This window comes from Aquarana catesbeiana, linkage group LG08 (genome assembly GCF_042186555.1).
Source record: "Aquarana catesbeiana isolate 2022-GZ linkage group LG08, ASM4218655v1, whole genome shotgun sequence".
NCBI lineage: Eukaryota > Metazoa > Chordata > Amphibia > Anura > Ranidae > Aquarana > Aquarana catesbeiana.
The window spans coordinates 194,419,295-194,435,140 of NC_133331.1; the positions used below are offsets into that span (position 1 = coordinate 194,419,295).

Genomic DNA, 15,846 nt, shown 5'->3' on the forward strand with positions numbered 1-15,846 from the left:
TGGTCCAGCAGGCATGGACAGGGACGTTACCTAAGTTTCACGGCGCATTGGGTGACTCTGCTGGCAGCTGGGAAGGATGCAGGACAAGGTGCAGTAGTGTTGGAGGTTGTTCCGCCACCACGCCTCCAAAATGCTGATTGTGACACACCTCTCTCCTCCACCCCCTCCTCTTCTTCTTCCTCCATGGCCTCTTCCTCGGAACCAGCGGTGCTCCGTAGGCGTTCAAGGGGCTACGCAAGTACGCAGGCCAAAAGATGCCATGCGGTGCTTGAGCTGGTGTGCTTGGGGGACAGGAGCCACACTGGGGCAGAGGTTCTGTCAGCTCTGCAGGGGCAGGTTCAGAGGTGGTTGACGCCACGCCAACTTAAGGCAGGAATGGTGGTTTGCGACAATGGCACCAACCTCCTCTCTGCCCTCCGACAGGGACAAATGACCCATGTGCCCTGTTTGGCTCACGTCCTTAACTTGGTGGTGCAGCGGTTCTTGGGCAGGTACCCGGGCTTACAGGATGTCCTGAGGCAGGCCAGGAAAGTCTGTGTGCATTTCCGCCGGTCATATAATGCCAGTGCTCGGCTGACGGACCTCCAAAAGGAGTTTAACCTGCCCAAGAACCGCCTAATCTGTGACATGCCCACCAGGTGGAACTCAACGTTGGCCATGCTGCAGCGGCTGCACACGCAGCAGAGGGCCATCAATGAGTACCTGTGCGACTATGGCACCAGGACAGGGTCAGGGGAGCTTGGTTTTTTTTCCCCACGCCAGTGGGCCATGATCAGGGATGCATGCACTGTCCTGTCACCATTCGAGGAGGCCACGAGGATGGTGAGCAGTGACAGTGCATGCATCAGTGACACTGTCCCCCTTGTCCACCTGTTGGAGCACACGCTGCGTGGAATAATGGACAGGGCACTTGAGGCAGAACAGAGGCAGGAAGAGGAGGACTTCCTTAGCTCTCAAGGCCCCCTTTATCCAGACAGTGTTCCTGCGTGCCCGCCGATCACACAGGAAGAGGACGAGGAGGAAGAGGAGGAGGAGGAAGATTGTGTCAGTATGGAGGTGGAGCCTGGCACTCAGCATCAGCAGCAGTCTTTAAGGGATCAGTCCCAAGAAACACATGGACTTGTACGTGGCTGGGAGGAGGTGGCTGCGGACCATGTCGTTCTTAGTGACCCAGAGGACTCCGGACCGAATGCCTCAGCAAACCTACGCTGCATGGCCTCCCTGATCCTGCAAAGCCTGCGTAAGGATCCTCGTATTCGTGGTATCAAGGAGAAGGACCAATACTGGCTGGCAACCCTCCTTGATCCACGTTACAAGGGTAAGGTTGCGGACCTTATCTTGCCATCGCAGAGGGAGCAGAGGATGAAACATCTTCGGGAGGCCTTGCAGAAAGGTCTGTGCAACGCGTTCCCAGAGACTGGGAGGTTACAAACTCCTGTTTCTGGACAACGTGTTGCTGAGGCTTCGGTCAGTCAAAGAAGGAGCGGTGGAGAAGGTGGCCGTCTGACCGATGCGTTCAGACAATTTTTTGGTCCGCAGCCCCAAGGTATGATCGGTTCCAGCAACCATCGCCAGCGTCTGTTTTACATGGTGCAGGAATACCTAGGGGCAAGATCAGACTTGGACACCTTTCCCACCGAAAATCCTCTGGGTTACTGGGTCTTGAGGATGGATCACTGGCCAGAGCTTGCACAGTATGCAATTGAGCTACTGGCCTGTCCTGCATCCAGCGTTCTTTCGGAACGCACATTCAGTGCTGCTGGAGGCGTGGTAACCGATCACAGGGTGCGTCTGTCCACCGACTCGGTCGATCGGCTGACCTTCATAAAAATGAATGAGTCTTGGATCACCACCAGCTACCAAGCACCTGATGCTGATGTAACCGAATAATTTTTTTTGAAATCTCAGATCCCTTCAAAGACTGCCTATGCTGATGCTGAGTGACTATCCCTGAGTAATTATCCTCTTCCTCCTCAATCATCACGCTGATAGCTTGTAAGAACATTTTTGGTTCTGGGCGCCACCACCAGTGCCTAAGGCACAATTTTTCAGCCCCTGTTTAACAGGGGCGTGTAATTACAATTTTTGATGTAATACTTTGCAGCAGGGCTCGTTCCTGCATTCCAACTAGAGTGTCTGTGAGGGGTTGCAGTGTTGTGGCACCAGCACCAGTGCCTAGGGCCCAATTTTTCTGCCCCTGTCTAACAGGGGCGTGTAATTACAATTTTTGATGCAATACTTTGCAGCAGGGCTCGTTCCTGCGTTCCAACTAGAGTGTCTGTGAGGGGTTGCAGTGTTGTGGCACCAGCACCAGTGCCTAAGGCCCAATTTTTCTGCCCCTGTCTAACAGGGGCGTGTAATTACAATTTTTGATGCAATACTTTGCAGTAGGGCTCGTTCCTGCGTTCCAACTAGAGTGTCTGTGAGGGGTTGCAGTGTTGTGGCACCAGCACCAGTGCCTAAGGCCCAATTTTTCTGCCCCTGTCTAACAGGGGCGTGTAATTACAATTTTTGAAGCAATCATTTGCAGCAGGGCTCGTTCCTGCGTTCCAACTAGAGTGTCTGTGAGGGGTTGCAGTGTTGTGGCACCAGCACCAGTGCCTAAGGCCCAATTTTTCTGCCCCTGTCTAACAGGGGCGTGTAATTACAATTTTTGAAGCAATAATTTGCAGCAGGGCTCGTTCCTGCGTTCCAACTAGAGTGTCTGTGAGGGGTTGCAGTGTTGTGCCACCAGCACCAGTGCCTAAGGCCTAATTTTTCAGCTGCTGTTCAACAGGGGCATGTAATTACAATTCTTGATCTAATATTTCACAGCAGGGCCCTGTGAGGGCTTACAGTGTTGTGGCCACAGCAACACCTAAGGCCCAAATTTCTGCTGAGTATATAGGGCAGGACCCTACTTTCAAACATCTAACTTACAAACGACTCCTACTTGCAAACGGAAGGAGACAACAGGAAGTGAGATGAAATCTACCCCTAGGAAGGGAAATTCTCTCCTGTAAGAGTTAATATGGGAAAACAAGTTCTCCTTTCCACTGATGCTTTCCAATCCTTGTTCCACAAAAAAACCCAAATTTTCAAAAAACATTTTTCATTGGGACAAAAAAGTGAGGTGAAATCTTCTGAAGAGGAGGAAAGACAGCAAAACAAATGTCACAGGGGTGATAACCCTTCCCTATGTTTTCCAAAAAGCTTAGAAAAGATTTTTTGGCTGGAGCTAAACACGTTAAAAATGTTCAAAATTACAAACAGATTCTACTTAACAACAAACCTACAGTCCCTGTCTTGTTTGCACCGCCTGTATACTGCTGTTCAGAGTATATAGGGCCTGGTGGCCCCACACCTTTCCTTATTTTAATTTGGGTGCGGGGTTCCCCTTAATATCCATACAAGACCCAAAGGGACTGGTAATGGACTGGGGGGTACCCATGCCGTTTGTCTCACTGATTTTCATCCATATTGCCATGACCCGACATGACATTAAACCCGCAAGCAGTTTTAAATGAGATTTTTTCCTTTAAAAATGACATTTGGTGCAGGGACTGTTCTAAACATGGGAAACACGCGTCACTTTACAGGCATACTATAGACACCCCCCAGGTACGATATTTAAAGGAATATTTCACTTTTTTTTTTTTACTTTAAGCATCATTAAAATCACTGCTCCCGAAAAAACGGCCGTTTTTAAAAGTTTTTTTTGCATTGATACATGTCCCCTGGGGTAGGACCCGGGTCCCCAAACCCTTTTTAGGACAATACCATGCAAATTAGCCTTTAAAATGAGCACTTTTGATTTCGAACGTTCGAGTCCCATAGACGTCAATGGGGTTCTAACGTTCGTGCGAACTTTCGGTCCGTTCGCGGGTTCTGGTGCGAACCGAACCGGGGGGTGTTCGGCTCATCCCTAGTCATGAGCATCTCCATCCCTCTGTGTAGCCTTAGCTGAAGGGCGGGGAATGTTTTAGACTCAACTCATTGGCTCAACCATGACATTTTTCTTTTATTTAATCGAATGCATCGTCAGATAAACCTGGTCCAGGCAAACATTTCCAAATCGGTGTTTCTTCCTTCATCTACCAGGGGGGTCGGCAACCCATTAATTGCGATCTACCTGTCGAGCGCGGGGGGCAGGTGGCAGGTAGATCACGATCAAGCCCTGTCCTGCTGACCCCGCAGGTGCTCCTTCCCCCATATCGACGAACCGCACAGAGACGAAATCTCATTTTGCCGACTTCACCCCTGACTTCACCCCCTTTTCCCTGCCCATTTAAACCCCACCTTTTTAATGAAGCGCCCATAAATGCAGCCTACTAGCGGCCATGAAATGCAGCCTCACCAGCGCCCATCAATGCAGCCTCACCAGCGCCCATCAATGCAGCCTCTCCAGCGCCCATCAATGCAGCCTCTCCAGTACCCATCAATTAAGCCTACCAGTGCCCATAAATGCAGCCTCACCAGTGCCCATTAATTCATGTTTGCTTGCTTCCATTCATTCGGGAGTCAGGACACAGACACAATCCTCTGCCGCCGCTGCGCCTCTGACACTATGTGCGAACGGAGCGGTGGCTGCCTGCTGATGCTGAGACTTAGTTGCTTGCTGCAGAGAGAAGAGAGTAGAAATATCAGTGGCCGGGCGCCCTAGGCGGCTGATGGAACATGAAGGCAGCAGTGGACATCTTGTTACACCCAGGCCAAGTCTTGTACCTCACACTTATTTTAGCAGTAAACTCACCTTATATACTGAAATACAGTATCTTTAAATCTGTGACCCGGTTTTGATGTTGAATTTGAAAAGCACCGACCAGCCCTGCAGTCAGAAGGTGGCGACAGCCATCTTGGTACACCCCGCACTGCTCAGCGCCAAACTGATAGTCATGAGGCGCCGAGGGACATTTTTCCACACCCTCACTTAGTCGCGGTATAATAGTAAATTTCAGTATATAAGGCGAGTTACTGCTAAAAATAAGTGTGAAATACAAGAGTTGCCTTGGTGTAACAAGATGTCCGCTGCTGCCTTCGTGTTCTGTCAGATTAGGAAACCTATTGGAACACATAGCGGCCATGTTGGAATGCATGGTGCATGTGCAATAAGAATTTTTGTTTGCAACGTCACTTCCGTTGCATTGTCTGATGGGTAGCGGTGTTCTCATAGAACAGAATGCATAGCGCTGTGGAACGCATGTTGGAACGCATAGCGCATGCGCAGTAAGTATACTGGCTTCCCCCTGTTGTCTCCCAAGACCGGGGTTCTGTCACATTAGGCGACCCGTCCGATTTGGCAACAGAAGTGACGTTACCAACAAAAATTGCTTACTGTGCATGTGCAATGCGTTCCAGCATGGCCGCTATTCGTTCCAATAGGTTTCTTCTTTTGACAGAACATGAAGGCGGCAGCGGACATCTTGTTACACCCAGGCAAGTCTGGAATTTTACACTTGTTTTAGCAGTAAAGTCAGCTTATATAGTGTAATACAGTATTTGACATCTGTGATACTGTTTTCATTTGAAAACCAACCATCAGCAAGGCTGCAGTCAGAAAGTGGTGACAGCCATCTTGGTACACCCCGTACTGCTCAGCGGCAAAATGATAGTCATAAAAGACAGACGACATTTTATGACACCCTCATTCGGTCGCGTTGATGTACTGTATTTCACTATATGTAAGCTGAGTTTACTGCTAAAATAAGTGTGACATTCAAGACTTGTGTGGGTGGAACAAGATGTCCGCTGCTGACTTCGTGTTCTGTCAGAATAAGAAACCTATTGGAACGCATAGTGGCCATTATGGAACGCATTGCGCATGTGCAGTAAGCAATTATTGTTGGTAACGTCACTTCCGTTACCAAATCTGATGGGTCACCTTATCTGAATCGGCAACCCATCAGATGAGGTAACGGAAGTGACGTTCCGTCGCTACACTGCGACGGCCATCTTGGTTAGAGTTGCCCCCTCATCTCTTTAAAACCGAACACATATTAATTACACAGGTTCTGAGGCTAATTTAATGCAGATAAGTGAGTTTAATCACCACCCTAATCTGCCTCAGAACCTGTGTAATTAATACGTGTTTGGTTTTAAAGAGATGAGGGGGCAACTCTAACCAAGATGGCCGTCGCAGTGTAGCGACGGAACGTCACTTCCGTTACCTCATCTGATGGGTTGCCGATTCAGATTAGGTGACCCGTCAGATTTGGTAATGGAAGTGACCGAACACATAATAATTACACAGGTTCTGAGGCTAATTTAATGCAGATAAGTGAGTTTAATCACCACCCTAATCTGCCTCAGAACCTGTGTAATTAATATGTGTTCGGTTTTAAAGGGATGAGGTGACAACTCTAATCTTGGTACGCCCCGCACTCGGCCGCAGTAAGCCTGCAGTCAGAAGGCCGCAGCGGACATCTTTTTACACCCACCCAAGTCTTGCATTTCACACTTATTTCTACCAGTAAACTGAGCTTATATAGTGAAATACAGGATTTTGAAATCAGTCGGACTGTTTGGATGTTGAATTTTAAAAGCTGCGATGTTCTGTCAGATTAGTAAACCTCCAAGATCAGCAGGCTTGCCGCTGCTTTTAATCACTCAAGGACTGAGGCCTTTTTTTGAGATTTGTTGTTTACAAGATAAAAACATTTTTTTTTTGCTCGAAAATTACTTAGAACTCCCAAACATTATACTTTTTTTTTCTAAAAACCTTAGAGAATAAAATGGCGGTCGTTGCAATACTTTCAGTCACACCGTATTTGCGCAGCGGTCTTACAAGCGCACTTTTTTTGGAAAGAATACACTTTTTTGAATTAAAAAAACTAAGACAAAAGTAAAGTTAGCCCAATTTTTTTTTATATTGTGAAAGATAATGTTACACCAAGTAAATTGACACCCAACATGTCACGCTTCAAAATTGCGCCCCGCTCGTGGAATGGCGACAAACTTTTACCCTTAAAAATCTCCATATGCAACGTTTAAAAAAATTCTGCAGGTTGCATGTTTTAAGTTACAGAGGAGTTCTAGGGCTAGAATTATTGCTCTCACTCTACCGATCGCGGCGATACCTCACATGTGTGGTTTGAACATCGTTTTCATCTGCACGCGAGCTCGGCGGGACAGGGCGCGTTTTTTTAATATGTTTTTTTTTTCCTTATTTATTTTCCCTTTTATTTTCTATTTTTACACAGGTTTTTTTTTTTTTTTAAATTCTGTCACTTTTATTCCTATTACAAGGAATGTAAACATCCCTTGTAATAGAAAAAAAGCATGACAGGACCTCTTAAATATAAGATGTGGGGTCAAAAAGACCTCAGATCTCATATTTACACTAAAATGCGATAAAAAAAATAAAAAATTTGTCATTTAAAAAAAAGAAAAATGTCCCTTTAAGAGCTATGGGCGGAAGTGACGTTTTGACTTTGCTTCCGCCCTGCAATGTTATGGAGACGGGTGGGGGCCATCTTCCCCTCACTCATCTCCATGCCCAGCAAGGGTGCAAATCCAATCACCTTCCGCCGCTGCCGACGGCTCCAGTAAGCGGCGGAGGGCACCGGAGCGCGGTGGGGGGGGTGGGATTTCAGCATATAAGCTCAGTTTACTGGTAAAAATGCATGTGAAATACAAGACTTGGGTGTAAAAAGATGTCCGCTGCCGCCTTCTGACTGCAGGCTTACTGCGGACCAGTGCGGGGTGTAGCAAGATGGCTGCCGCAGTGTTGGGATGGAACGTCACTTCCGTCACCTAAACGCATAGCGCATGTGCAGTAAGTATACTGGCTTCCCCCTGTTGTCTCCCAAGTCCCGCCTGTCAAAACAATTGTTTGCTAGTTTCCTAGTATCCTAGCAACCAATAAGGTGCTTGGAGGACTCCATTCATAGGAGGAAGTTGTCCTCCTTCAGAGCTCCTCCCCCTCACGTGACGTACTTCCTGCCTTCTTACTGACTACGGAAAGGGCAGGAGGGAGGGGACTTGGTGTGTGGACTGGCCGGGAGTATGAGGGGACCTGTGTGGATCGGGACATTGCTGATGATGTGAGTGAGGGTCCTGAGGGGGAAGGGTCTGCCCTGTACACAGAGGAGGGGGGAGGGGACAGGGATCACACTGAATCGGTGTACATAACCCCCAACTGTCCCGGATTTCGAGGGACTGTCCCTCATTTGGAGCAATGACCCTCTTTCCTCCTCATTTGTCCCTCATTTTGCTCTGATCCATATAGTTGTATATAAAATGCACTATTTACCTCTCAAACAGTGTTTCCCAGGGCTAAACCTTTCATCCAATTTCTACATTTCTGCATTTGTAAATTCCAAAGGCCAGTATAAAGGAATAATGGGGGTAAAAAAGCACTTGTGGGTTTAACCAATCATTTGTTTTTGTACAATTCTCCTTTAACCACTTCAATACCGGGCACGCAGACACCTTCCCGCCCAGGCCAATTTTCAGCTTTCAGCGCTGTCGCAATTTGACTGACAATTGCGCGGTCATGTAACACTGTACCCAAACTAATTTTTTATCATTTTGTTCCCACAAATAGAGCTTTCTTTTGGTGGTATTTGATCACCTCTGCGGTTTTTATTTTTTGCGCAACAAATAAAAAAACACCGAAAATTTTGAAAAAAAACAAGTTTTTCTTTGTTTCTGTTAAACATTTTTGTAAATAAGTACCGTTTTCTTCTTCAATGACGGGCACTGATATGGCGGCACTGACGGGCACTGATGGGCACCAATTAGGTGGCACCAATGAGGTGGCACTGATGAGGTGGCACTGATGATGGGCACTGATGACGGGCACTGATAGGCGGCACTGATGGGCACTGATAGGTGGCACTGATGGGCATTGATAGGTGGCACTGGTATGCGGAACTTATGGGCACTCATAGGTGGCACCGATGGGCACTCATAGGTGGCACCGAAGGGCACTCATAGGCGACACTGAAGGGCACTCGTAGGTGGCATTGATGGGCACTCATAGGTGGCATTGATGGGTAGTTATGGGTGGCACTGATAGTTGACACAGATGGGCACGGATGGGCACTGATAGGTGGGCACTGATGGGCACAGATGGGCACCGACAGGCGGCACCGATGGACACTGATGGGTGGCACTGATGATACTGATTGTTTGCAGTGATGCCCCTAAGGGTGGCATTGCTGGGCATCACTGCAACATAATGGTGCCAATCAGTGCCCATTTGTGGGCACTGATTGGCACTGACTGGGCACACTGGGCACATGTGGATGGCCATGGGGTACATACCTGGCCATCCACATGTTGCCCCTTCCCTGGCGGTCCTAGTGGCAATCCATGGTGGTCCAGTGTGGTGATCTGAGGGGGGGGCTGCACTGATAAACAATCAGCACAGCCCCCCCAGCCAGGAGAGCCACCGATCGGCTCTCCTCTACTCACGTCTGTCAGACGCGAGTGAGGAAGAGCCGATCAACGGCTCTTCCTATTGACATCGTGATCAGCCGTGATTGCACACAGCTGATCACATGGTAAAGAGCCCCCGCTGGAGGCTCTTTACCAAGATCGGTGTAGCGGTGTGTCAGACTGACACACCGATCGCCGCGATGCGCGCCCCTGCGGGCGCGTGGCAGCATGTTATCCTGCTGGATGTCATATGGCGCCCAGTCAGGATAACTGAACCACCGCCCAGCCGTCATCTGCTATGGGCCGGGCGGGAAGTGGTTAAGGGAGGCATGGCAAGGGGTGTGTCCTATGCCTGCATACATTTGATGATAGGTGTCCCACATTCCCATCTCAGAAAGTTGCGAGGTATGGGTGTATTCTAGAGGGGGGAGAGAGGACATTCTCCCCCTGGGTCCTAGAACTGTACACTGATCTGCAACATCTCCCCATCTACAGAGATTGGGGGGGCATCCATCACCACACCATACACAGTACCTGTATCATGTCTGCAGTCTCTGACCATCTATTGTATCATGTCTGCAGTCTCTGACCATCTCCTGTATCATGTCTGCAGTCTCTGACCATCTATTGTATCATGTCTGCAGTCTGACCATCTCCTGTACCTTGTCTGCAGTCTCTGACCATCTCTTGTATCATGTCCGCAGTCTCTGACCGTCTACTGTATCATGTCTGCAGTCTCTGACCATCTCTTGTATTATGTCTGCAGTCTCTGACCACCTCCTGTAGTATGTCTGCAGTCTCTAACCATCTCCTGTATCATGTCTGCAGTCTCTGACCATCTCCTGTATTTTGTCTGCAGTCTCTGACCATCTCTTGTATCATGTCCCCAGTCTCTGACCATCTCCTGTATCATGTCTGCTGTCTCTGACCATCTCCTGTATCATGTCTGCAGTCTCTTACCATCTCTTGTATCATGTCTGCAGTCTCTGACCATCTCCTGTATCATGTCTGCAGTCTCTGACCATCTCTTGTATCATGTCCCCAGTCTCTGACCATCTCCTGTATCATGTCTGCAGTCTCTGACCATCTCTTGTATCATGTCTGCTGTCTCTGACCATCTCCTGTATCATGTCTGCAGTCTCTGACCATCTCCTGTATAATGTCTGCAGTCTCTGACCATCTCCTGTATCCTGTCTGCAGTCTCTGATCATCTTCTGTATCATGTCTGCAGTCTCTGGCCATCTCTTGTACCATGTCTGCAGTCTCTGACCATCTCTTGTATCATGTCTGCAGTCTCTGACCATCTCCTGTATCATGTCTGCAGTCTCAGGCCATCTCTTGTACCATGTCTGCAGTCTCTGACCATCTCCTGTATCATGTCTGCAGTCTCTGACCATCTCCTGTATCATGTCTGCAGTCTCTGACCATCTCTTGTATCATGTCTGCAGTCTCTGACCATCTCCTGTATCATGTCTGCAGTCTCTGACCATCTCCTGTATCATGTCTGCAGTCTCTGACCATCTCCTGTATCATGTCTGCAGTCTCTGACCATCTCTTGTATCATGTCTGCAGTCTCTGACCATCTCCTGTATCATGTCTGCAGTCTCTGACCATCTCCTGTATCATGTCTGCAGTCTCTGACCATCTCCTGTATCCTGCCTGCAGTCTCTGACCATCTCTTGTATCATGTCTGCAGTCCCTGGATGGAGCCTACAGAAGAGTCAAGAGAGGAAGTGCTGCCAGGACGGGTGTCTCGGGAGGAGTCAGACGTTTGTGGACTGAGGGGAGGAGACCATTGGATGAAACCAGAACCACCAAGCTGGAGTCCAGAGAGGACCGTCTGGCTTAGCCCTGCATGGTGCACCTGAGAGGAGGTCAGTGACAGCGCTACAAGACCAGTCTGGGGGGAGGGGTGGCACTGATGTAAGGGGGAGTGCATACAGTAAGGTAAGGGGGCACTGATAGAAAGGTTCCCCTTATATTAGTACCCCCCCCCTTACCTTAGTGCATTCACTCTGCAGAGGTGTTCTGTGGTCACCAGAGTCCCCCCCACATTAGAGTTCCCATTATAAATGTAAGTTGGAACTCTGTGGTCAATAATGTAAAGGGGAAGTCAGTGGACTCTGATATAAGGTGATCTCTGGAGCCCCCCTTACATCAGAGTTTTCCTTTACACCAAAGTTTGCAGCATTCGCCCTTACATCACAGTTCCCCTTGTACTGTAACGGGGAACTCTGTGCTGGCTGGGTTATAATAACCTGACCTTCATGTAAATAGGGAAATGATACTGATACCAATGATGGGGCACTATTCCTCTCACTGATACCAATGATGGGGCACTATTCCTCCCACTGACACCAATGAGGGGCACTATTCCCACTGACACCAATGATGGGGCACTATTCCTCACACTGATACCAATGATGGGGCACTATTCTTCCCACTGATACCAATGATGGGGCACTATTCTTCCCACTGATACCAATGATGGGGCACTATTCCTCCCACTGACACCAATGATGGGGCACTATTCCTCCCCCTCCCACTATCCCCCCCATAGGAGACCCTTCTTTATTGGATTATCAAAAATCGCTATTGTTTATATTGTTATTACAATGCTGATATTATAATGTGAAATGTATGCTGTGGCCACTCAAATGTCAGTCAGTTCATCAGAAACTGGCCAACTGGAAATCGGAAAAATTGGAAGAAGTGTATATATATATATATATATATATATATATATATATATATATATATATATATATATATATATATATAATGTTTGGGGGTTCTAAGTAATTTTCTAACAAAAATACTGATTTTTACTTGTAAACAAAAAGTGCCAGAAAAGGAACTTCAATTCTATAAATTACAGGAGGATATCCAATCCTATCACTGGGACCCCCATGGATGTCCCCTCTGCCTGCACGCCCCTCTTCTACCTCTGTCCCTCACACGCCCCGCCCCTTCCTGTTAATCAAACACCAAGCTCCACCCCTTCCTGTCAACCAAACACCAAGCCCCACCCCTTCCTGTCAATCAAACCCCCAGCCGCGCCCTTCCCACCTCCTCCCTCTGCCAGGATCTCCTCTCTCAGTACCCGCCCTCTGGCCACCTTCCTGCCAGCCCCAGGTGGGGGGGCGTGGCCACCATTTAGAGGCTCATTCACATGGGTGGAAACTGTTTGGGAGGGGAAACCATCACCTCCTATTATTATATATATATATATATATATATATATATATATATATATATATATATATATTACTATTATAGTATTATTATAATCTATGGGTTGGTGTTTCTGTCCATCCATTCCTGAGATTTACACAGCTCCACCATATAGCACACAGAACCCCATCACACAGACAGGGACCCCTACCTTAGAGGTTCATTCACATGGGAGGAAAGTGTTCAGGATAGGGGGATGGGGGGTACCACCTCCTCCGATTATTACATAAATATTACTATTTCATTATTATATTTTATGGATTGGTGTTTGTCCATCCAGTCCTGAGATTTACACAGCTCCGCCATGTAGCACACAGAACTCCATCACTCAGACAGTGGCCACCGCCTTCATACAGATAATAGGGCGCTCAGGAGGGGAAACCAACATCCTCCTATTAATATATATATTATATGGATTGGTGTTTCTGTCCATGCAGTCCTGAGATTTACACAGCTCCGTCACAGAACACCATCACACAGACAGGGGCCACGGCTTAGAGGCTCATTCACAAGGGTGTTTGGGAGGGGAAACCATCCCCTTCTATTATATATATTATCATTGGTGTTTCTGCACATCCAGTCCTGAGATTTACATTATTTTTTCTTCGTTTCGGTTATAAAATTCAGCAAATGAGTCATTTTTCTTCATAAATTTTGGCCAAACTTTATACTGCTGCATATCTTTGGTAAAAAATAATCCAAATCAGTGTATATTATTTGGTCTTTGTGAAAGTTATAGGGCAGTGATGGAGAACCTTGGCACCCCCAGATGTTTTGGAACTACATTTCCCATGATGCTCCACTACACTGCAGAGTGCATGAGTATCATGGGAAATGTAGTTCCAAAAGGTTGCCAGGATGCCAAGGTTCGCCAATCACTGTTATAGAGTCTACAAGCTATGGTGCCAATCATTGAAAATCGATCACACCTGATGTACTGACGGCCGATCTCATCTCTTGAGGCCCTAACAAACCTGGAAAGTACAAATACCCCCAAATGACCCCTTTTTGGAAAGTAGACAGTCCAAGGTATTTAGTAAGAGGCATGGAGAGTCATCCCCCCTCCCCCCAACGTATATTCTATGAGGCATAATGAGTCTTTTGAACGGTTCATTTTTTCCCACAATTCTTTGCAAAATTAAGATTTTTCTTTTCTTTTTTTATTCACAAAATTGTCATATTAACAGGTTATTTCTCTCACTTGGCCTGTGCATACCACAAATGACACCCCAAAATATATTCTGCTACTCCTCCTGAGTACGGGGATACCACATGTGTGAGACCTTTGCACATCCTGGCCACATACAGAGGCCCAACATTCAGGGAGCACCGTCAGGTGTTCTAGGGACATAAATTACACATCTAATTTCCTGACAACCTATCACACTTTTGATGGCCCTGGAGCATCAGGACAATGGAAACGCCCTCAAAATGACCCCATTTTGGAAAGAAACCCCAACGTATATTCTATGAGGCATAATGAGTCTTTTGAACATGTCATTTTTCCCCACAAGTTTTTGGAAAATGTGAAAAGAAAATGAAAACGCATTTTTCTACACTTTTTTTTTACACATTTCTACGGCACTGATGAGCATCCACTGATAGGGTGGCACTGATGAGCACTTACTGATGGGCACTGTATTGGCACTAATGGGCACACTAGTGGCACTGACGGGGCACTGTAGAGCACAGATGTGGCACTGTAGGGCACAGATGCGCACTGATGGGGCACTGCTGGACACAGATGTGGCACTGTTGGGTACTAATGTCATGCTGATGGGACACAGATGTGCACTGATGGGGCACTGCTGGGTACTGATGTGACACTGCTGGGGCACTGTAGGGCACTGCTGGGCACAAATGTGGCACGGCTGGGTACTGATGTGCCACTAATGGGGCACAGATGGGTGTTGATGGGGCACTGCTTGGGTACTGATCTGGCACTGCTAGGTACTGATGTGGCACTGCTGGGGCACAGATGGGCACTGATGGGACAGTGCTGATTACTGATGTGGCACTGATGGGGCACAGATTGGCACTGATGGGGCACAGATTGGCACTGATGTGGTACAGATGGGTACTGATGTGGCACTGCTGGTTACTGATATGGCACTGATGGGGCACAGGTGGGCACTGATGTGGCACTGCTGGGTATTGATGTGGCACTGAAGGACACTGCTGGGCACTGATGGGGCACTGCTGGATACTGATGGGGCACTGCTGGTTACTGATATGGCACTGATGGGGCACAGATGGGCACTGATGTGGCACTGCTGGATCACAGATGGGCACTGATGTGGCACTGCTGGGTATTGATGTGGCACTGCTGGATCACAGATGGGCACTGATGTGGCACTGCTGGGTATTTATGTGGCACTGAAGGACTCTGCTGGGCACTGATGGGGCACTGCTGGGTACTGATGGGGCACTGCTGGGCACTTGGAATACATGCAAAAAAAGTCAATCAGCATCACCCTCCTCTGCTTACACAATCGGTGTGAGGAGAGGAGAGAACCGGAAATTACGCCGGTTCGGTGACAGTGATCCCTCTGGATCCGCTGGCAGGAGCAATCACGTGGTAAAGGGCCGCTGGGATTGGTCCTTTACCCCGATCCCTGACGCACTGGGTCCCGAGTATCCGGCGAGCAAGGACACTCCTGTGTGTGCGGGGATCATCATTGTACGCCCTCCCAGAATTATCTGACCACGCTGTAGCCGTCATTCGGCTATGGCCCGGTCGGCAAGTGGTTAAAGTTCATGTTTGTGTAAAGGCAGGCGTCCCAATACTTTTGGTAATATAGTGTATATGTGATTGGACAGAGGGGGGGGAGGGGAACAGGACTACCTAAGAAGACAGGATAAAGTACATTGTACATTTTACACCCTGCAGTTAGCAGTCGAGGCAGCCATCTTGGCAATTGCGTTGGCCGGGAATCGGACCCGGGTCAGCTGCTGTATAAGCAGCTATGCTCACCACTGCACCACCAACGCGAGGAATGTCTTTGGAGGGTGGGAGGAAAGAACCTATATGCAGCTCCCCCCAGCCCCCCACATACTTACCTGAGCTCTATCTTGATCCAGCGCTGTGCTTGAGAGCAGTAGCTCTCTCTCTCCTCACTGGACAGAGAGTCAGCAGTGGGAGCCAATCACAGCCAGTGAGCAGGGGGTGGGGCCGAGCCATGCTCTGTGCTTCAATGGACCGCTTTCTATGGGGTGCACTGGGCAAGGGGGAGGAGCCAGGAGCGCCAGCAG

The 15,846-nt window shown here is 48.2% G+C and overlaps 1 non-coding gene across 1 annotated transcript; it reads right to left on the reverse strand.

Annotated features, from left to right (window-relative positions):
- Nucleotides 1-15,513: 15,513 nt before the first annotated feature.
- Nucleotides 15,514-15,585, reverse strand: TRNAY-AUA (transfer RNA tyrosine (anticodon AUA)). The gene has a single exon. It is a non-coding gene; the product is annotated as a tRNA-Tyr (tRNA).
- Between the last annotated feature and the right edge of the window lie 261 nt (nt 15,586-15,846).